General features: G+C 36.9%; 1 protein-coding gene and 1 long non-coding RNA gene across 3 annotated transcripts in view; one reads left to right on the top strand and one right to left on the bottom strand.

Moving 5' to 3' along the window:
* The window catches only part of LOC125235523 (SLIT-ROBO Rho GTPase-activating protein 3-like), a 135,867-nt gene that overhangs the window by 8,068 nt on the left and 104,986 nt on the right, over positions 1 to 22,813 (top strand). The gene's annotated exons all lie outside the window — the stretch shown is intronic.
* LOC125235524 lies at positions 251 to 4,721 on the bottom strand. The gene is made up of 4 exons (XR_007178100.1): positions 3,343 to 4,721; positions 2,743 to 2,880; positions 2,160 to 2,296; positions 251 to 1,703 (listed from the first exon to the last, which is right to left on the bottom strand). It is a non-coding gene; the product is annotated as an uncharacterized LOC125235524 (long non-coding RNA).

The raw sequence follows: 22,813 nt of genomic DNA, 5'->3' as shown, positions 1-22,813 counted from the left end.
AAAACCACCATCTGTACTGAAAAAATAGTTAATTGTTTTACAAGGGGGCAAAGTTATTGTTTACCTGCACGTGCCAATATTGATACTCGAGCAAGCGAAAGATTCCAATATGGCAAAATAGTACATTACGATACAAGTGCGTAAAAAAGGAAGTTCGAAACGAGTAGCGATAAAAATCTTTAAATCGACACGAGTTACGAATTTCCTTTTCGCACGTGTATCGTACGACGTTTTTCAGTACAGATGAGCCTCCGAAGTTTCGACCTGGCGTATAATGAACCACTTCTCGCACTAGTGCGTAAAAAAAATACCATCTGTACTGAAAAAATACTATCGCAAGGAAGTCATTTCGTTTAAAAATAAATATATCTACTCTGCCTATTCCGATTACTGCTTATAGTACAAGAACTTATTTAGTTAAAAATAGAATAACTAAGGAACTTATAAATTTGGTCTTCTAGAAAAATTTACCGTGTAACAACATGCACTGTCTAACACAGTCCGTTCTCTATTGGGAAAAAGTGAATTTTTGAGTAGAGCATTGGCGTTTAGTATGGGTATTATGTTCTGCAGGAAAACAAGAAAATTTGAGGAGAGAAGTGTGGGAGGGCAGCCGGGACAGTAACCTGCAGCTCCAACTCCAGGGAATTGGGCTGAATGAACGCACCAGCGATCGACAGCCCGCCTGTATCCGGCCAGGCGTCCCTACACTACATCTACATCTACATGGGTATTATACACGTCCTCCCGAGTCAAACAAGACCGGTAGCCACTTTGAACTCCGTGTCCGAAGGGGGAGAGGGGGTCAAAGTATGGAGCTCCTGCTGCTCAGAAAAAATTCTGGCCGATTAGTTTGAGCTTTGAGTCAATTTTAGTGTCATTTTTATGTAACTACTTTTTTAGGGTTCCATAGCAAAATATAGCACAATATTTATTAATAATGAATTTTTAGTAGCCACGAAATGCAAACAAATCCTCATATTTCCGTATTTTTATACTAATCATGATTTTTAAAAAATATTTCTAAAAAGCCTATTTTATTAGTAATCTTTGATGATTCTAATATTTGATGTAAAAAAAATATTGAAAGTACTGCAACGATCGCCATCGCAGCATAGGGGACAGCATAAAGATTTTTAATAATCATTATACTGCGCCCCGAGTGTTACCCACGATCAAGAAGAAGCGACGTGTTAACTTAGGGTATATCGTACTTCCTCCATACTTAATTTTATAAATAATATTTGTTAAGGCACTTGGGCGTGGCGTGAGGAAGTAACAAACACGGTATGCTCACAAACTTTTGCCTTTATAATATTACTGTGATTTTTAATCTTCTTCAATTTAAAAACGAAGCGAACAGTTTAAAAATGACACCAAACTTGACTCGAAAGTTCAAAACTAATAGGCCAGAATTTTTTTCTGAGTACCGGGAGCTCCATACTTTGACCCTTTCGGACACGGAGTTCAAAGTGGCTACCGGTCCTATTTGACTCAAAAGGATGTATATAATACTCATACCAAACACCATGTCTGTACTCCAATATATATATATATACCTCTCTATACAAGCATGCCCAATAGAGAATGGACTAAACAGTACAAACTGACGTCTCTTGAGTTGGGTCTCAGCAGCATGTTGAAACCATTACATGTCTCGAAACTTTCCTCCGTTACATTTGGAAATGTCTGCCTTACAGCACCTGTAAAATTTATAAAATGTTAGAAAACCTTTAGATATATTATTTTAAATCAATTTGTACTAAACGCATATGAATAAGTCTTTTGCAAAAACATCATTTTTGGCACAAGCTTTTTTATCGCCGACTGTACCTTTCTTTCAACAGTTGTCTACTGCTCTCCGAGATGTTTCTAAAAACCCCTTTTACTCAATGGGGATACGACGTTTCATAACAAAGTTTCTATGACCACCTTTCTGCTCCATCATCAGATCAGCGCCATGATACCATAATATTGCATTGTCACATGATTTACATATGCATGCAAAATTTCAGCTCAATCGGAAACCGGGAAGTGGGTCAAATTTAGCTTCTACGTTTTGACCCAAACTAACACTAACACACTAACAAGGCAAGTTGAATAAAAGCTTGTAATAAAAGATGGACATTGCCCTTTATGAAGGGTTCATAAGTACTTACGTTTTAGAACATTCGTCAGTATTAGGGTAGATGATGAAATTGTTTTTCCCTGTCCAGAAGTCATCCCACAAGATTGGTTCCAGACAGCAATTGATGCAGTCCCGTTCCTTGCCTCCTTCTGTTTGCCTTAGCATATCCTAAAAAGAGAAAAGAGAGTCAGTGTTATTCAATCCATAATTACTTCAGCAGAAACGGGCGATTTACTACAGCAGGGGTCAATTCTCCATACAAAAGCTCTCGACTATTTCCTCCCTGGTTTTTTCAACACAGATTATTAATATTTATTATCATTTATATATGTGTCGGACTGTCGTAGGATAGTCAAAATGGGTCAACAATTAGCCAAAAAAACCAAACGGTATGACACAGATTATTTCATTATTATTCAAATCCTCAAATTTCATCCTGATTGATTAAGTTTTAGAGGAGGAAACAGTTGAGAGTGGAACCTCAATTTTTATTCTATAAATCTAGTTAATAACACAAACTAGTAAGAGATTTTTGCTATACCCTTTTCAGGGTCCAAATATGTACATATTGTAAAAATTATATGGTATGCAAATAAAAAACAATAGTATATTACCTAAGATTCCCTAATTGAAAGGGGGAGCTCCTTTCCATTTTAACATTTTCGCTCCTGTTGCCCTTCAATGCAGCCCGTGGAGCAGCCGTGACATACTCCATGTTATTATGAGCAAAAGTAACAAACTCATACCTAAAGCTGAAAATATAAAATTAGTTGAATAAATCAGCATCATTAATATATTTACACAAGTAGAAGTAGTTAGTTTCAATTAGATTTGAATGGTTTTCTCCTCATACCATAAAATTTATTCTATCTAATCTATCTCATATAATCTAATTAACAGGATAACGTTAGAGCGGGCAACATGTCCCACTGCTGCTGGCTTGATTAGGCCTAGATCAGCATACCTAGGGCATTTTATTTTTTAAATAACTAAAAACTAAACCAAACAAACAAACTCGACCTAAATCAATAAATAACCAGAACTGGCAGGCAAGCATGGTTGTGCGATAAATGATAAAACATTAGGCCATCCCATGCTTGCCTGCCTGGCGCTAAGAATAAAACACATGGACGCCTAACGCAAAGTGCAGTTAACTCGATAGAACTCATTTCATTCAAAGAATCCATACAAAACTTAAGAAACAAAATACTTACTATATGATCCTGGTCTGCATTCCGTGGGTTTCCACTCCGTTCTATATGTGTCATCCGACCATCTGCTCGTGGTTTCCCGCCACCTCGGCCACCCAGGCTAGGTCTCCACAGCAATACTAGGCGACCCCATTGATCGTCATCTCTGCGAAAAATATAGCCGGTCCATTCCCACTTGAGTTAATCCTTTTTGCAATGTCGGTAACTTTATTGCGTTGGCGAATATCCTCATTTCGAATTCTGTCTCGCAATGAAATTCCTGGCATCGCGCCCTGATAGCTCTTTGCGCCAGTCTGAATTGACGAATTCTTCCAACAGTCAGCGTCCATGTCTCCACGTGTCCACTAAAGTAACACAATTTGTAAAATACCAAAAATTACTTAAAAAACGGACGTCGGCAAAAACTAATTACAAAATTTACAAGTCAACAACCATCAAAAAGGTAAGAAAGATGGCGGACTGGTGGCGCACTCGCAGCGTCGCAGCTCGCACCTAGGGTTGCCAGACGGTCGGGATTCGGCGGGATTCTCCCGATTTTTAACATGTGTTCCCGAATCCCGACAAATTAGAAAATGTCCCGATTTTTCGAAATACTCTAAAATTTCAAATTTCAAACTAGAATCAAGCTAAATAATTTTTCTGGAACGACCGTAAAGCAAGTACCGTACGCGGTACGTTTTTTAAAATATTTTGGTTGCTCATCGTGGGTGTCATTTCAATGAACGAATTTCTTGGACACTACATTCTATACCGGTTAATGGGTCAATACTGTGGGACTTCGTTAAATCAAGTCTTTCGTCCCGTACTCGAGAGCACTGGCTTTAGCAAGCTGCTGGCTTCTACATAAATATCATGGACAACATCAAGCTATTGTCAGAATAAAGTTGAAAGATCGTATTATTAAAAAAAATCTGCTAACAGATTCTTTCAGCATTTTTTGCTGTAGATTTCTCTATCCAAAAGTAACCAATGCCAGGTAACTAATACCGCATCAACTTAATTCCTGGTAAAGTAGATGTTTGGAGACACGTCTACATTTTCATTGTTTCACAGGAATCGTAAAGAAATTACCTTTCAGATATGGTATAATACGAAGTAAACTAGAAATTATCCAAGAAAACGCACTCTGAATTTGTTAAATTAGTTACGAATTAGTCCATAAGATAAGATTTTTATTGTTATTCAAAATATAAATATATAAGGAACGTAATTATGTTTAAAGAATATACTTTAAAAGTTTGTATTATGACATTTGAGGCACACCTCCTGCTCATAGAACTTTTTTTACTTGTATAATTATATATATATTTACCCTTATCTCCGAAACTACTAAGCGTAAAATTTTCAAAAAAATACACGAGATAGTTTGCAATCTATAGATTACAGAAAAACCTATTAGAAATCTACAGTAAAGCGGAAGTCGGACGTAAAAGAAAAAAAGTCAAATTACGAATTTCACTCACTGCCGCTGCAAGGAGTTACCAAATATCTTGAAATTGTGTGAGCGCATTTTAATATTACATATAAATTCATTTCTGTTTCGCTTTGTTCAAAATATCGATTATTCGCAAAAATGACTTAAGTTCCTACTAAAAAGGAGGCGCTTAAGCCCTTGTAGTGTACGGAACCCTTGCTACGCGAGTACAACTCGCACTTGGCCGGTTTTTTTTTTTTCTTTTCCCGACTAGAGACCTGAAATCCCGAAAAAAAAATTTTTTTCCCCGATAATCGGGTAATTCGATCTGGCAAGCCTACTCGCACCGCATGTTCGTGGCGTCACAAGGGGCGTCAGGGTTACCAACTTAAATGTTTTACCACTACTTTTTCGTTTTCGCTACAATCCTTACAAAATTTTATAAAAGCAATACTTTGAGAACGAGGTATTTATTTCATTTATTTGTGTGGTATTAAATACGAAATTGCCTATTTTGATTTGATTTCCTAGTAATTAGTCTCATTTATTAGTAAGTATATTTAAAGAAGTATTCATTTACGTAAAATATGCATGCAATGCAATTAAGAAATAACTGACAAATAGTTTTGATACTTTAAATTTTTTCATATTTATTAATTTTTTTTAACACGGAGTTTGTACTAATGGTATCTCGAATAAAAGATAACATATTAAATGATAATGAAAGTTGGAATGCACTGCACTGCACATATTATGTGCTGAGCTGTGCAACAATAATAATTATATCAAATTCAAGCACATCTTATAAGACTGGGGCGCTTGGTATGAGCAACTGATGGGAAGGCTATACGAGTACATTACATTTAGTTAGAAATTGAAACTTTCTGCCCGTACATGGAATATAATATAATACAATCTTATACTTTTAAACGAGCAATTCTTGTATATTTATTTATACTGACGATCTCGGAAACCGCTCTAACGATTTCGCTGAAATTTGTTATGTGGGGGTTTTTGGGGGTGAAAAATCGGTCTAACTTATCCTTAGGTCCCGGAAAACGCGAATTTTCGAGTTTTCATGCGTTTTTCTTCGCGCGCCATCTCATGTGCAGTAGTTGTACTGTTAAGACAGAATTCTTTCGGTCGATGTAAGTACTATTTATTGCAAACACTAGATAGCGACACAGGTCAAGGCTAAAATGAATAGAAAAATACACTATTTGAGTTTTAGTGGCGAAACGCGCGCCATCTCGTGTGGAGTAGTTGTGTTGTTAAGACTGAGAATTCTTTCGCTCGATGTAGGTACTATTAATTTTTGAACTAGATGGCGACACATGTCAATGATACGAAACAAAACCGAGCGAAGCTCGGTCACCCAGATATTTATATTAATAAGTGACACATTTACACTTTGCTACACCCGTATCAGGGTCCATGTATGTACATATGTATGTGGGCCCATGGGTGTACACTTGTACAGAATGAATGAGGTATGCAAATAAATTCTCTATAATATTTTCAAGTTCCTATGGGTACAAAATATCGTGAGTGTTTTTTTTTTAATGTTATTCTTCACATAATAAAAAATTGTAACCGGTTATGAAATTTGGTCGGTTATTGCATTCCCTAGTCTTAAGCACGCCATAGACAGTCTGAGAAATTCATAATCTTAAAAAAGATTTGCATCCAACCTGTCAGTTCATACTGACAGAATTTTCAGATTGAACTGACAGGTTGCATACAAAAAAAGGTTGCATAAAAACCTTTTTTTTCCACACTGTGGCGTGGTGTGCCTTAATTAATACGTGCAGCAGAATAGGCAGATTTCTAGCAAGTAGTTTTTTAAGCTGTCACTGTAGTATCTAAGTCATAAAAATAATGAGTTCAAGTTTAATTGGTTTTACATGAAAACTAGTGCCTGTGCTATGAATGCGCCACCTACAGAGCTGAATTTTTTTATTTTTATTTACAACATATCTGTTAAGGGTGCGCAGCTCGCCCACGGTCGTCGAAGTTGCTCGGCAACTTACGTATTTGTATGAAAAGTTGCGTCGCTTCGTGAGCGATCTCTCATCTGCATTTCTTATTAAACAGCGTCCATCAGCGACGCGTCGAATCGCATATGAGAACTCGATTCGACACAGTTCGATTCCGCCTTAAGCCTGGCATCCACTAAGGGCACTAAGAACGGCAACAGAGTCTGAAAGAGACAGTCTGAAAAAATCATAATCTGAAAAAAGATTTGTATGCTGACACTGACAAATCTGTCAGTGTACGTTTGAACTGTCAGTTATGCATACAGTCTTCATTTCATAATCTTAAAAAGTCATAATATTATCGCTAGGAGGTAGGGCATAGCGAATGATATTCCGCTTTCTGTGGTAGGGCACACGGATATCGTCTCGCTCATATCTAGAGCAGAGCCCAACTGGGGAAGTACCTCCGCCTTACAGAAGACCGCAGCCAAATAGCACTAGACCCTACTCATAGTGTTGTGTTCCTGCCGGTGAGTAAGGCTCCCAGAGCTCAACGAGGGTGCGGGGTGCTGACGACGGGAGGACTTAAGGAAATAATTTGTTCCGTCTATTGTCCTTTGAGTCGTTGGCAACCCAAACCCTCCTTTGAACTTGTGCACTCCTTTTTGCTGTGTACTTATACTTAACACAGCAAAGGGGAGTGTACAAGTTTCTAATGGGGTGGCCACGCGCATGTGACACTCTTTGAGTTGCAGGCATCCATAGGTTACGGTAACCACTTTCCATCAGGCAGACCGTATGCTTGTTTGCCACAGACGTAGTATAAAAAAAATGAAATCAGATCGAGTGCAATGAAAATTCAGATTATTCGCAATCTGTCAGATCGATCTGAAAAAAAAACATAATATTAAAAAATAACACGGACAGTTGCTAATTGTATGGAAATCCGTGCACTAGATCTGTCATACAAATCCAAATTCAGATTATGAATTTTTCAGACGGTGGACGCCAGCAGGCTTTCGAGACGGTCAATTTAAGTGTTATGGCTCCTCGATGATTCCGTTCATCCAACTTCAATGTTTAGGATACATTTTTCTACATTGCCGGCTTTTTTACTGCCGAGATTTGGTTGACCGTCTTTAAACAAAGAAAAATGTTTATAGTGAATTAATACTTTTAATTAATTAACGCTTTTATATCAGAAATGCACAGAACATTGAGAATATTTTGATATCTTTAATTCATGCATTCAGGTTTACCGAGCGGTTTAACTTCAAAAAATTAGAGACCTTTTCATAATCTCCGAAATTCTCCGATTGTATCTGATCTCCGCTAGAGGCTCAAATTCTCCGCAAATCGGAGAAAAATCTCTGAACTGACAACACTGGTCGTGCTATAATTACGTTACAGTGCTGTCAGCATAACAAAAACTCCTTGACGTTTCGTTTCGATTGACGAAATATGTGAAACCATATAACTCATTTTCAGATTTTACACTCTAGAATGTTAAAAAGTATTTAAAGTGCATATTTTACCATCACATTGTATTTAGTATCGATTCACTTTAAATGTATATTCTTTCTACAACAATTATTAATGACACAAAAATACTTTTTAAAATATATTATGAAATTTTATGTGGATCAAAACGTAACTCAAAATGTAGTGATTATACAGATCTGTCAGTGTCAGTTTGAATTGTCAGCCCTACATGAAGTGGAAAGAATCAAAGAACAAGAAGAAGACTTGTTTCAGTATTGGTAAATTCACCATTCTGGAAAGCTAAAGAAACACCTGTTTGTCCACCAAAGAAAACCTTATGTAAGTATAAACCATATTCTCTCTTTTAGTATGAATTGTTTATATTGCTAAATACCAGGGGCCCGTTTCTCGAAAGACGGGCCACAGGTCTAATAATATAATAATTATTTATTGTTAGTTAATCTACCTCTTCTATTTTACAGTGGATCCTCCCATCATTTGAAGGAAGCAAGTTCTGAGACAGAAGCAAGAGCACATAATTATAAAAGTACAAGTACAGAAGGCTCTACACTGTCATCATCATCAACCTGTCAACGGACTGCATGCAACTTTGAGTTCTATTGTGCAGGGAGACGGTCATCAAACTCTAAGCCAGGACTTGCGGCTGCCGGAATGTATGAAAGAAAAGTTGAGTGAGCCTCCCCTGGCAAGAGTATATTTGTAATAATCAGGTAGAACCATCACAAGCAGAAGACTTCAAATTCAGTACCATCATTGTTCAACCACAGGATCTATACTAATTCTAAATATTTTATTAAATATATTTTAGTTTTATTTGTATAAAGGATTGCACCTCTAACATCTCTTCTAAAAGTTCTAAATATAGTGACTACTTTATGATTGAATGGCTTTCAATATCATTAAAAGCAACCTTATTTTCAACCTTATTGCACAAGTCGGGGACAGCCAGATCTAAAAAAATAAATATAGGACATTCTTACTCAGACTCACCGAGTCCCATGATAAGCTCAAGAAGGCTTGTGTTGTAGTGTAGGTACTTATATACAACTCTTATACACTTGGAAGACATCCAAGACTCAGGAACAAATATCTGTGCTTATCACACAAATAAATGCCCTTACCAGGATTCAAACCCAGGACTGTGGCTTAGCAGTCTAAGTTACTACCGACACAGTATTATAAAGAGTATTACCGACTAGGCCAGACAGGTTGGTTGTTATTGTTACTTATGAGAATAAGGACATGTCGCAATATATTTGGCTTTCACCAACAACTTGATAATGCTGTATTTAACCATGAATCATTGTCTCGTTTTTCTCTTTTTCTTTAATTTTTGAATCATAAATAACTTAGTCAATGAGGGACATGTGTTAGAAGGCCTTTATTTGTACATATAAAATATTTAGAAGAGGGAATTAAAGTAAAGTAGTAGTCATATATTATGTTGCCTATCCTAAGGACACCCCAGAGGTGCAGAGCCCCTACAAGATTCTTTCACGCCATTCTGTCTTGAGCAACCATCTGCTGCTGGGTGATGACGAAATATTAGTTGAATACTGGAATAGTATTTATAATACCTAAGAAAATTTCAAATAAATAGTAGTTGAAACAAAATTACTCGAACAAAATTTTCGATGATTTGTTGTCGATGAAAAGTTTATCGGCGAAACAAGGGTACACTATGTGTGCCATGCCTAGGAATACCGCCTTCTCCATCTGACCTATTCATCAGGGTCTACAGAACCTAACTTCAAGTTGGGGAGTAGTACTCCCCAGTCGGATCCCTTTTAAACCCATATTTCTGGTAAACTACATGTACAGTACATTTAATTTCCGACGAGGTACAAGAGGTACGTCAGAGGTACATTCCACCATGGTAATCTGAGCACAATAAAGCGAGGTGGTACGGCTGCAGAGTATCACGCCGTGGCTTCGGCTGATGAAAACATCCAGCGAGCCCGATTTCGATCGAACGTCCATGCGCTCAAGGCCACGTCCACGACCTTCGACCGATAGTTTGCACGGTTAAGTGTATATTCATTATCCAGATCCGCGTCCACGGTCGCGCGACGACGGACGTCCGCGTAGTATGTTCCTAGCTTTAATCTCAGAACAGAAAACTATTACAGCTAGGAACATACTACGCGGACGTCCGCCGTCGAGCGACCGCGACCGCGACCGATCAGTGTGCACGGTCTTCGGGACGTGGCTTCGGCTGACCAAAACATCCAGCGAGCCAGATTTCGATCGGACGTCCATGCGCTCAAGGCCACGTCTGCGACCGTCGACCGATAATTTGCACGGTTAAGTGTATATTCATTGTCCAGATCTGCGTCCGCCGTCTAGCGACCGCACCTAAAGAATAGGATGCATATAGTTTACTTTGTTCTTATTTATTGACAGACTTGTTTGACAGAGTAGGTATAGTTTAATCAAGAAATAACAATTTTGAATTTTCTCGAGAATAACCGAATGTGAAATCTCCAAAAGAGGAGTAGAAAAACAATGTAAAAAAATCTAGCTTAAACATTTACACTGTTTATAATTTACCGTAATGTTATGCCCTTATAAATAGACTCATTGAAAGAAAGCTAATTTTGTGATATCGCAGCAAAATTATAAAACGTATATTTAAAACGGTCAATGACTGTAATGTTGATGTTAAATGTTCAATAAACGTAAATATTACAAATTGGTGCAACATTGAGAAATGAATTCTTTAAAAAAAGCAATTGCTGTGACATTGTATTTATAATGTTACTGTAATGTTACAAAATAAATATACCGGTTATATCAAAAGGTTTTATTGAAGTAAATCTTAATTTGTGATATTGCAGCAACTGCATAAAACCAATATTTCAAGTGGTCAGTTGCAGTAATATTGATTTTGAACATTTGGGAAACTTTAAGTTTAGACATTGAAGTAACATTGAAAACTTGATGTTTAAAAGTTAATGTTGCTGTAACGTTGCATATGTAATATAGCTAATACCTTGTTGCAGCAATGTAATAAATGAACATTTAAATAACTTGTAATCAAAACATCCTTGCAATATTATAATATTAGTTTTCATTTGTCATGTTACAATAATATAGCACTACTAATTTTCTGAAAGTTTCAAATTACCAATAAGTTGAATGTTGTTGTCATATTTCTCCGACCTTACATTCTAAACTTACAAATGTGAGGTATGTAAACTTACTGCAAGTTATTGTAAGTTTCATGCTCAGTGGGTAACTAATGAAGATCTTACGTATTCCATTTGATAATAAGCTCCTATTTTAGTGCTTTCTAAGGAACTACTAAAAAGAGATAATTATGCGTTAAAATATAAATAGGTACAATTTTGTTTTTTTTAAAGTTCAAAAACCGTAGTTTAAGAGTTGAGAAGAGTTCAGTTGTTTTAACTAAGTTTTAGTTATCCATTAAATCATAAGAACATACTCGTAGTTGTAGTAACATATGTAACCATTATCAATCATTTAATAGTTTCAATTTCAACATCCGATTTAAAAATATAGCGTAACCGAATATTCGGCCGAATGTTCGGTTCGGTAAGAGCTGAACCGAATGTTCGGCCGAATATTCGTATTCGGCAAAGTCCATATTCGGCCCATCTCTAGTTTTAACCCTCCATCTTACTTTAGTCCGCAAACTGTAGACGGTCAACCAAATCTTGGCACATGGCGCGAAATTAAAATTTTCTATGGGAATTAGGTCTGCGCACCTTTCAAGTAAGCATATAGTTATAAATGCCAAAAAAAGCTATACCGGCTCGTTACTTACACAAGCACCACTGTTTCTAGAAAATTTCAGTATAGAATATACTTAAAATCCCTTATAAAATCTAGACTTGACGTGAAAACTTAGCGTGGTTCGGTTCAGGCTTGGTTTTGATGATTTGGGCAAGATTTGGGCCTTTTGGCGCCAATTTTAGGTGCCATATAGAACTGAAAATAAAGGCAGTTACACATTGATCTGTTTTGACAGTTTGATGTTGATTTGAAGCCAGTATATGAAAATTTCGCAAAGAGACATTTCCCAAAGATTTTTCGCAATTTCACCGCTTACGCAACTGACGAATGAATTCATTTATTAAGCAAATGTATCTATCATCTTCATTCGTAAGAACATTCTGAGAAGCTAAGAACCTTTTGTGTGTGTGTTTAACTACGAAAACGCCTACAGTGATTATGAATATAAAAAAACTAAAAATCATTAGTCAAAATATAACAATAAAAATAACTTGCTTAAGCCAAGAATCCAAAGTACTTTTGCTGGATATTATAATAAATTGCAATACCGGTCGTTCGCAACGAGCAGCTTGCTAGAATGCAGGCGCCAGTCCCGCCCTGCTAATAAATTATGAATTGGTTTACGCAGAATATTCCGATCGTAGCCAGATCCCAGATTAGGTAAGTTGACTGACACCCGCGGTATTTCCTGGTTAAACGTGGTTTACTTATGGTAAATAGCATACCAGTTGAGCCAGTTTTGCGTAGCATGGATTACTAATTGTTTGAAGATAAGAGCGAAATTAACATAGTAAGCAACTCGCGAATGCGATAAGCTTAAAATAAACTGAGTTAGGTAGGATGCATGATGCATGCCGACTGTTTATTTAATTTAAGGAAAGTAGAGGAAAAAAAACTAGACAGGTCCGATAATATAAGTATTCTGTAATATAAAGGTCCTAAAACAAAAGAAAAAAAAGTGTCGTTAAATTTTTCAATATAGTTTTTTTATCAGTTGTGGCATGGATGGGAGTTTTTTAAGCCACATAACTCTCCACGATCCACAAAGGCGTTCTTCACGCCTCCTAGTCCTTAACTTATTCTTTCACTTATAAACCTTGTTGTTTGGTAAAACGTAATAATTCGGCTACATGCATCATCATACAATTTAATCTCTAAACCAAACAATCATCAAATTAACGTGTGCATCAGAATGACTGACCAAAGTGGCAGATCGATGTTGGAGTACCATCAGCATTTACTACCTATTTGCTACTATTTACTACCTATATTGACATATTTGCTACCTAAGTTAGAAAAAAGATTTTCCTAAAATAATGTGGGCAGTCATTCTGACGTCAGGATGACTGCCCAAACTGAGTATGTCGGGGTTGGACCCCCTAATTTGCAACAATGTATATACTATGATTTACTACCTATTTGCTACCTACACATATATTTTTTTCAGATTTTTTAGGCAAAAAATAACGATTTTATGAGCAAAGTATTATTTTTAGAGATTTCTTCCATAAAGTGGGCAGTCATTCTGACGTCAGGATGACTGCCCAAACTGAGTATGTCGAGGTTGGACCCCTAATTTGCAACAATGTATGTACTATGATTTACTACCTATTTGCTACCTGCACATATATTTTTTTCGGATTTTTTAGGCAAAGAATAACGATTTTATAAGCAAAATAGTTTTTTTGTAGAAATATGTTTCATAAAGTGGGCAGTCGTTCATACTTCAAGTTGGGCCCCCTAATTTGCAACATTCTATGTCCTATGATTTACTACCTTTGCTACCTACATATAATATCTATATATTTTCATTTACTTTTTTATAAATAAAATCTGAAAACATACATAATATTATGTAGGTAGGCAAATGGGGCCTTGGGGCCTATATTTATTTCATTTTATTCAATTTTTTCATATTTAAAAAAATCTGAAAACATACATAATTATTATGTAAGTAGGCAAATGGGTAGTAAATCATAGGACATAGAATGTTGCAAATTAGGGGGTCCAACTTGAAGTATGAATGACTGCCCACTTTATGAAACACATTTCTACAAAAAAACTATTTTGCTTATAAAATCGTTAATCTTGGCCTAAAAAATCCGAAAAAAATATATGTGCAGGTAGCAAATAGGTAGTAAATCATAGTACATACATTGTTGCAAATTAGGGGGTCCAACCTCGACATACTCAGTTTGGGCAGTCATCCTGACGTCAGAATGACTGCCCACTTTATGGAAGAATTCTCTAAAAATAATACTTTGCTCATAAAATCGTTATTTTTTACCTAAAAAATCTGAAAAAAATATATGTGTAGGTAGCAAATAGGTAGTAAATCATAGTATAAACATTGTTGCAAATTAGGGGGTCCAACCCCGACATACTCAGTTTGGGCAGTCATCCTGACGTCAGAATGACTGCCCACATTATTTTAGGAAAATCTTTTTTCTGACTTAGGTAGCAAATATGTCAATATAGGTAGTAAATAGTAGCGAATAGGTAGTAAATGCTGATGGTACTCCAACATCGATCTGCCACTTTGGTCAGCCATTCTGATGCACACAAATTAACTCTCTTATTACGAAAAACTGCATATATAAAACCATAGACAAACGTAACAAACACCACAACCCTGGTCGTTCAAAACCGTGCCTTGCCGTCCTGTGATACGTCATAATATTGACAAGTAAAAAACTGCACGAGATTTAAGCCGTTAAAAATTAAGCACACGGCACTCACGTCCATTGTCTCATAAGTAATATTTCCGTTTTGAGTTGTTTCCTTCGGGTAATGAATAAATGATGGTAATGTGGTGTGAGTGGTCGGCATTGGTCACATCCGCGGGTGCGTGGGCTCCCCTCTGGGATAAAACTAATGTCCCTGTCTCGCTTAGGTGTAACTGGGAATGTCAGAATGAGAGCGATACAGATTTTTTTAATAATTTGCGTGGGTTGTCAGGATAAAGCGGTGTTAAAATATTTTTCTACCGAAATATTAACACAACCGATGTTGGCGTGCAGTTTACAAGTGGCAGCTGAGACTTGGGTTGCAGTGCAGCTCGTTCTGTATCAGCCCTTGATTGTGTTAAATTAAAGAAGTTTATGCTTATGTTTTATGCTTTATGTTTATGTTTTATGCTTTATGCTTAAATAAGCGTAAAGTTACATAATTACGGATAATAACGAAGTTATTGGAATAATCCGGTGATGACTAGAAGAGTAATATCTTAGGTACGGTCGTACGGTCAGCCAAGGACGACTCTATTTGAAACACATAAGGTCGAAAAGTGATAAACCACTTTTTTGGCTGACTGTACTGGTTCAAATACGAAGTCCACTGGTCAGTACTTAAAAACTGCACGCTTTCTGAGCAACCGACTGATTATACCTTTAATCATAGAAACAGCTTACGTATGTATAGTTTATATGTATACCTACCTAAGGTTTTTTGATGAACACTTTTTTAAGAGAGTGTACCTTGCACTCTCTCTCCATATTTTTTTTACTTTAAGTTTGGCAATTATTTATGTATGTATAGGAACGTACGTTCAAACTAAAAGGGTGTGAAATTGTAGCTATAATTAATCTTTTTTCAACTAGACTAAAACGAGACGATATGTCAGTTGAAACATTATCGCAGACACTAGGTCGGGGTTGCCAAGAGATCAAAGATTTGTGCCAGTTTTGATGCCAAATCCTGACCTATTCTTATGAACGTTAGTTTATTTTCACGGGACATTGAATGGAGACAACTGTGTTGTGTTGTGATACGAAAGGCAGTAGGGTTATTGTGCTACTTTCTGTCCACATATGTAGCATAAGCATATGCTACGAATGCTAGTTTTCGTCCACACACGGAATAAGCAGTATCCTTTTGACCAACTAATGGCCAAGAAATATAATCAAATGTTTAAAAAGAGAGCCATAAAACTCATGTGCGGATCCAGTCCAGGGGGAGGGGGTCAAGGGGTCATAGGTTGGCCATACAATAAAGCTAGGAACATACTACGCGGACGCCCGTCGTAAATCGACCGCGGACGGGAATCTGGACAATGGAAATACACATAACCGTGCAAACTATCGGTCGACGGACGTCGACGTGGCCTTGAGCGCATGGACGTCCGATCGAAATCTGGCTCGCTGGATGTTTTGTTCCGTGCACACTGATCGGTCGCGGTCGCGGTCGATTTACGACGGACGTCCGCGTAGTATGTTCCTAGCTTTATACGTGACCCGCCCCCTCCTAGACACGAAGCTGGATCCGCGCTAGAAAACTCTGGAACCTACAGTCAAACTAACAGCTAACAGTAGTTTTGTGGAGCAACGAGTAGGTAATTTATGTTTTGTACTATTTTAGTTAAATAAATAAATTATAAAAGTGCCAGCGTGCCGCCTCGCAAAAACTAGAAAGTCTGTGCATGTAATATAGTCTGAAAATCAGCGCTAGATAGCTCACTATGTCTAACTAGCACATGCTGAGACTCGTACCCATTGCCTAGTTTCTAAGTGTATGTACTTTCGTTTATTATTATTATTTTTTCTGTTCTGTAAGTGTAAATGTAGTATTAAGTTATTAAGTTGTACAATATTCTTAGTTGTGGCAATAAATATTATTTTATTTTATTTATTTATTTATTAGTAATGGGTATCAGACTTTACAATATACTGCATGATGACATAAAGCAAGCTTCTAGCGATGCAATATTTGTCCGCAAACTAAAATCCATCCTACTCGAAATGGCTTGCTATACTTTGGATGAGTTCCTTGATACCTACGGGTCATTGACTGGATCGTGTACCTACTAATGTAATATGTGTGTCTGCATTACTTAGAATACCCAATGTGAAATGTGATTTTTTTTTCTAAATAATCATTAAATGTAAATAATTGACGTGTAAATGTGAATATTTTACCAATAAACATCTATATCTATATATATCTATATCTAAAAAAATAATACAACTTTCGTTACCCACAGCGACAATTGACAGCAGAGTTCAGTAGACGCAGGAGTGTAAGCCAAATCCCCCCTCCGCATGCAGTTCTAATAAAAGTTGCAGCTGGGATGCAGTTAAGTCTGTATCTTTAGGTATTTAAATATAATGTAAACAAATCTACCTTCAAAATACTTCTTTAGCCCCTTGAGGGTAAATGAAAACATACATACATACAATCACGCCTGTATCCCATACAGGGGTAGGCAGAGCACATGAAACTACTAAAGCTTCAGTGCCACTCTTGAAAACATGAAAACTCTTGAATGAATGAAAACATTATTCGACTAAATAGTTTTAGTTAGTTTTTTAAAACTAAATGACTATTTTTGCAGTGTCAAGGTGATATGAGCTAATATTGATTAGTGATTTTGGTACGGTAAGTACGACAGTGTACGGTGAGTACTTGTAAATTGATAGCCAGACTTTACAAGAGCACGTGGACTACCGGTGGCCGTTCACGACAAAAAAGTGGCTAAACGCGATTCGAGATTAATTCTTCATCAGTTTCCCACTATACCACATTATTTTACTGCGTAATACGCTATCGATATTACACTTTAAACAATATTAATGAGCAAAAGAAAAAGGAATCATTCACGAGGCGATACCACTAAGATGGCGCTCGAACCGGAAGTCCCTACTCGACTAAATAAAGAAGATTAATGAAAAGTCGCTCAGTGACAGTGACAGGTCCACTTAATTTTGTATTTGGATGGTTAACCGACAAACATTTTACCAGAATATGTACAAATTATTTGTTTACCTTTTTTAATTACCTAAAAGTGCAGAGTATAGGTTGCAGTCCATCTGTATCGCTCTTAAACCGGATTTAACGATTACACATCCAAATTGTATATAAGCCCATGCCAAAAAGGGCGCGCCAGCTATTACCTTGATTAGGTTAGGGTAGGGTCCCTAAATACGGAGCTGTCTAATAAGGGCTTGGAATTAATAAACCGGATATCCTGCCAGCCCCCATTTCTAGACAGATCAAGTTGGCAACGATTTTATAGTCCCGTCTGTGTAGGGGTTAAAGTAAAGGTCTTAATCTCATAGAAAATCATGGGATTGCGTTTCCAGATCAGACGCTACAAAATGCGGCTTTGTTAAATGTTGGGTTTACCGGCCAATTGTCTTCAACTCTTCACAAAACGCGTGCCTTACTAAACCTTGACGTTGGCGGAATCATCGACGAGCCATACCAGTCATACCACGTAAAAATGGATTAATAAAACTACACTGAACTAATAAATTAAACTATAACTAAACTAAATCTACCTAAAAATTAAAATTTTGAAAAAACCCCCGACTGCGACATAGTGGACCGATTTTCATGAAACATGGCTAAGAACACTCCCGACTAACTCAGCTTTCAAACAAAAAAAACTAAATCGAAATCGGTTCGGGAGCTACGATGCCACAGACAGACACACACAGACAGACAGTCGTTTTTGCGATTCCAATAGACAATTTGAATTTCGCGCCATTTTTAACCGACTTCTTTACCCGGAAGAAGAAGGTTATATTTTCGGGTTAGTGATTATTTTTTTTAGTGCGAAGGTTTGGTTGTTCGTCTACAATTTTCTACTTTTTTATATGATTTAATCGGACTGTATTAGGTATAATATTGTATACAATCTAAAGGCGAAATAGGTCTAGATTTCAGATTTCTAGAACCTACCAGTCAGGTACAGTCATGTAACTGACCAGCAATAACCAAGCCAATGGCCTGCGATATTCGCGAAGCTCACAACAGCGATAGTATATCGGCAAAAACAAGTAAACGAGTACTCGCGTAGTGTTTAAAAAAAGTTTTCTGGGGAGGCATTTTAGCCCTTAAACGGCTTAAACCTTATTCTGTTCCATAAAAGATAATATGTACATATAAAGTGATTTGTTTTTGTTTTGAACAGTGTGGTGTATCTCCAAAAGCAAATAGTGTCAAGGAAAAAACTTAAACCCTAACATAACTACTAGTTGTTTATCTACACAGTGACAGACAGTGTAATGTCAAATCTGGGAAGTAATCTCAATAGAATTCGCCAATTCTGGGAACCTCAACCGTTGCAAGTGAGAACTTTGTCGACTAAATTATTCACGAACAAGTAGACTCTAGAGGTCAGATTATGCTAGGACGCAGACGAGAAATCATGAATAGGGATGGCCGCATCGCTAAAATCGGTCCACGGCCCACGCCTACGCTCCCAAGCTTGGAGTTGCAGTACCAACCTAACCATAAAAACCGTATGTCACTTTCATAATCGTGTAGATACGCCCTTATACACTGCGCGATTGAACTTTCTTTAGCATATCAGAATATTATTTGCTATCTTTTTCTGTTTGCGTTTTATTCGCAGTTTATGTAAAGTCAGAACTTGTTTTGCATTGTATGCAACGCGAAAGTTTGTGTTTAAGTGAAAGACTTTGAGGATCTGTTATTTCCTTTAGTCCGATGTCTCTTGAAATAGCCATTTGTTTAAAGTCGGGTAAAGTTGTTCATTGTTGAAGTAAAAGTCTACAGCAGCCATATAAATTGAAGCTATAGGACTCTCTTCGAGTACGCCGCTTATCCAGATTCTTATAATACAATCTTCCGAATACCGTCTAACAGGCGCGGAGATCGAATACGAGTGTATGTAGGTAGTATGTGTTCCATTAGTCCACACAAAACGACTTGCCTCATTTTTTGTGATACGGACTGCAAAATAATGGAACGCGCTCCCACTATCGGTGTTCCCTGAAAAATACAAAAAAAAAACCGGCCAAGAGCGTGTCCAGCCACGCTCAGTGTATGGTTCCGTAGTTTTCCGTATTTTTCTCAAAAACTACTGAACCTATCAAGTTCAAAACAATTTTCCTAGAAAGTCTTTATAAAGTTCTACTTTTGTGATTTTTTTCATATTTTTTAAAAATAGGGTTCAAAAGTTAGAGGGGGGGGGACGCACTTTTTTTTCCTTTAGGAGCGATTATTTTCGAAAATATTAATATTATCAAAAAACGATCTTTGTAAACCCTTATTCACTTTTAAATACCTATCCAACAATATGTCACACGTTGGGGTTGGAATGAAAAAAAAAATCAGTCCCCACTTTACATGTAGGGGGAGTACCCTAGTAAAACATTTTTTTCCATTTTTTATTTTTGCACTTTATTGGCGTGATTGATATACATATTGGTACCAAACGTCAGCTTTCTAATAGTGCTAACGGTTACTGGATTATCCGCGGACGGACGGACGGACAGACAGACATGACGAAACTATAAGGGTTCCTAGTTGACTACGGAACCCTAAAAAACTGGATACTAAAAAATGCTGAATCGGTGTGAGCTCCATTTCGGGCTCTGTCTTCACTTTCCATCAGGTGTTACTAGGGCCAATCTATAAAAAACCGGCCAAGTGCGAGTCGGGCTCGCGCACAAAGGGTTCCGTAGCAGCAAATATAATAAACCAATAACTTAACCAAAATTACAGTTAAATCAACCTATCTCAAAAACTATAAGAGATACTTTGATCAAACCAAAAATCGTTGAAAGAGTTAATTAGCATGCATCACCTCTATTTTTTTTAGAATTTTATACCCCGTAGTTATAAAAATAGAGGGGGGGGACATACTTTTTACGACTTTGAGAGCTGATATCTCAAAAACCGTTCACTTTAAGAAAAATGTTTTTTAGAAAACTTTATATCATTTTAAAAGACCTTTCCATTGATACCCCACACGGGTATGTACATCGAAAAAAAAATTTTCATCCCTCAGTTACATGTATGGGGGCCCCACCCCCAATTCTTTTTTTTACTATTTAGTGTCATAATTTTGTAGCGGTTCATACAACACATATTCCCATCAAATTTCATCACTGTAGTACTTATAGTTTCCGAGTAAATCGGCTGTGACAGACGGACAGACGGACAGACGGACAGACGGACAGACGGACATGACGAAACTATAAGGGTTCCGTTTTTGCCATTTTGGCTACGGAACCCTAAAAAAAACCTAGCTAACGGAGGCCATGCAATCCTTTCGTCTGAAAGTGCCCGTTTCTCCCAGATCATTTTAGTTTGGTTATGATAATGAATAATGATGTATCCGACTTGCGCCAAGGTGCGGCGCAGGATTTCCAATTTCTAAAGATTCTATGACTATACATTCTATCAAAGGGTGTAATGATCTTACACCTAAATCCATTTAAGGACAACTTTCTATCCATATTGCACAGAATATAGAGGTATTCCAACGATTGTGCATGGAAGAGATTATTCCATCACTGTCACACACCTTTGATTGATGAATGATGCATAAATGCATAACGCGCTGCCTTCTACGTAGCACGAAGGAAATCGCAATTGTCAACACATTTAGAGGTATTGTAAATTGTTGTGTCTGGGACATTTGCTCAATCAAATCGTTTTGACTCGTTTATTGTGATTTCGAAATGTTAACACTGTTGATAAAATGCCAAATGTGCGCACATAACTCTGTCGGGCGACAAGTCAAAGTGTGTAACATTTTCTTTTTTTTTTCTTTTTCTAATTACATATTGAATTAGCCTGTAGTCATATTTGTTAGATTCAGAATACTCAGAACATGCTTATGTGGCAGCGATTCAGATAGCCAAGCTTTGCACTGGACAATGAACGCGGGTTTCCAAAAAACATCGAAGTTTCTGAAGAATTACAATGCAATGTTCTAAACAGTTGACGATCGCTTCATTTGATGTTTGAATTACATACTGGCGTTTATTATCAACTCATGAAATGCCATAGAAATCGAACCTACAGTTTGGGCATAAATGACCGATAACCAACCGAGAACATTCGCAATTTTGGAAACTGGGCATTTTTGCGAAAAAAGATTCAAAACCTTTATTTCCAAAATAGGTAAGTAAATTCGAAAAATAAAATTTCCCACTGAGAATCACTTTACTAGGCAAAAAAAGGCGTCCCAAATTTAACTTTTACACTTCGTTACCATTTTTAAAACACTTTGTACAGCGGTTACAAAGTGAAAAGTATGCAAAATACCTAATAGAAATTTTTGGGACTATTTTTTTGTCTCTTGTCCTGAATCGAAACGGCTCGTGATTCTAAATAGGAAAACATAAAATTAACCTTAGAAAAAATATTTTTGTGATTGATCTCGCGAACTGGTCCAACTGCTCTTCGCTGCATTGCTCACCTGGGAGGAAATAGCCGAAAGCGTTTTTTTTTTTTTTCATTTAACCCTTCGTATTGCGCCTTAAGCTCTTAAGGGATATGCGTAATGCATGGCGGTCATCCACGACATCATTACGATGCGAAGCACCTCGGGTTCCAGACGACATGTTTTATTTATTTAATTGCAACACGACTTTATTGTCTATTAACACGCGATTACGCACGTTTATTTGACACAACTGGCAATTTTGCGTGTTCCTATCTGTTTTATTATTAAGTAATATAAGTATTTAGTTATGGATCAGCTGCTGGGGTATATAATTTAAAATCGAATAATTGCACGGAATAAAGAAATTTATTCATTGAATTTGGTCATATAAATTACACGAGAATCGGTTGTGATTTGTGACCCGTGGCCTGTCAGTGGCACTTCGCCGTTCATTGCCTGTTTAACAAGGAAATATTGTTTTTTTTTTTGTACTTTTATATTTAGTGTAGTTATTGGTTGTAATTCGACATTTAGAGACCTTCTACATCTCTAATTAATTGTAGTAGAGCGATACTTTAGTTAGAACTTAGAATTAGTATAGTATTAATTGTAATTTCAATTCAATTTTAAATATTTTCTAAATATGTACATGTGACGTGTAAAAGTGCCCCTGTGGCCTATTTG

This window comes from Leguminivora glycinivorella, chromosome 17 (genome assembly GCF_023078275.1).
Source record: "Leguminivora glycinivorella isolate SPB_JAAS2020 chromosome 17, LegGlyc_1.1, whole genome shotgun sequence".
Taxonomy (NCBI): domain Eukaryota; kingdom Metazoa; phylum Arthropoda; class Insecta; order Lepidoptera; family Tortricidae; genus Leguminivora; species Leguminivora glycinivorella.
Note: the sequence above shows the minus strand (reverse complement) of the source record. Positions and strands in the feature narration are given on the sequence as shown.